The 1,331-nt window shown below is 40.4% G+C and overlaps 1 non-coding gene across 1 annotated transcript; it reads left to right on the top strand.

Moving 5' to 3' along the window:
- Window positions 1-368: 368 nt before the first annotated feature.
- LOC141675778 (small nucleolar RNA R71) lies at window positions 369-475 on the top strand. Its single transcript, XR_012556413.1, has one exon. It is a non-coding gene; the product is annotated as a small nucleolar RNA R71 (small nucleolar RNA).
- The last annotated feature ends 856 nt before the right edge of the window (window positions 476-1,331 follow it).

Genomic DNA, 1,331 nt, shown 5'->3' with positions numbered 1-1,331 from the left:
TTCTCACGAACTGAGTTGATTCACTAGAAATGGTACACTGATCAGTCTCATGGGCACCGACACAAAGCTCACAGACACTAGTGATCTGATTAACTCCATAATTAGACAGAGAATCCACCTTCATCGTCAAAGTTTTAAGTTGAGCAGTTATAGTAGTAGCTGCATCCAACTCCAGAATTCCTGCTACCTTACCCTGAGATAGTCTTTGAGTAGTATTCTGATATTCATTAGTAGCCATCAGTTCAATCAATTCATAAGCTTCATAGTAGCTATTAGCCCACAAGGCTCCTCCTCATGCTGCATCAAGCATGGGTCGAGAAGTAACACCCAAACCATTATAGAAACAGTTAATGATCATCCAGTCAGGCATCCCATGATGAGTACACTTCCTAAGTATCTTCTTATATCGATCCCAAGCCTCTCATAAAGATTCTCCTGATTGCTGAGCAAATTGAGTAAGTGCGTTTCTGATTGCAGCAGTCTTCGCCATATGAAAGAACTTGGTTAAGAACTTCTGAGCAAGATCCTTCCATTTGGTGATAGATCCTGGTGGTAGAGAATGTAACCCGCACTTAGCTTTATCCCGCAGAGAGAATTGGAAAAGCCACAACTTAATAGCATCTTCAGAAACTCCATTGAACTTGAAAGTGTCGCAGATCTCGATGAAATCTCTGATGTGCATGTTGGGGTCTTCTGTCGGAGAACCCCCAAACTGAACTGAGTTCTGTATCATCTGAATCATGCTCGACTTGATCTCCAAGGTATTAGCCAAGATGGCTGAACGAACAATGCTAGACTGAATATCATCGATCTTCGGTTGAGAGTAGTCCATCAAAGCCTTAGGATTCGCTTCTGGTTCTCACATTGCAACAAGAGCCTCTTCTTCTTTCACTACTAAAATCTCTTCCTCAACTTTCTCCTCTACTACAACTTCTTCCTCCGCTTTATCCAGTGTTCTCTTACGAGACCGAGAACACGTATGCATACACGCTCGCTAGAGTGCCTGAAACATGACAAGGAATTAAGTAAGTACAAATGTCCGAGGCACTGAACTTTAACGACCAATGATGACAAACACATAAACTGAAAATTAACAATGATATCCCCGGCAGCGGCTTCAAAAACTTGTTAGACGCTAAGACACGCGCTAATATTCACGCAAGTACACGTGTTCGCAAGTAATATAGAATATATTTTAGTTCGTTCCCACAGGGATAGATTTAGGTTAATTTTAATCAATGTATTTATGCAACACTAGTATGGTTATTATCCAATTCTAAGACGAATAACATATTGTGATTGTTATACTAAGATTAACTAAGAGATTATAC

This window comes from Apium graveolens, chromosome 7, assembly GCF_009905375.1.
Source record: "Apium graveolens cultivar Ventura chromosome 7, ASM990537v1, whole genome shotgun sequence".
NCBI lineage: Eukaryota > Viridiplantae > Streptophyta > Magnoliopsida > Apiales > Apiaceae > Apium > Apium graveolens.
The sequence above is the reverse complement of the archived record's forward strand: the minus strand, read 5'-3'. Positions and strand labels throughout refer to the sequence as shown.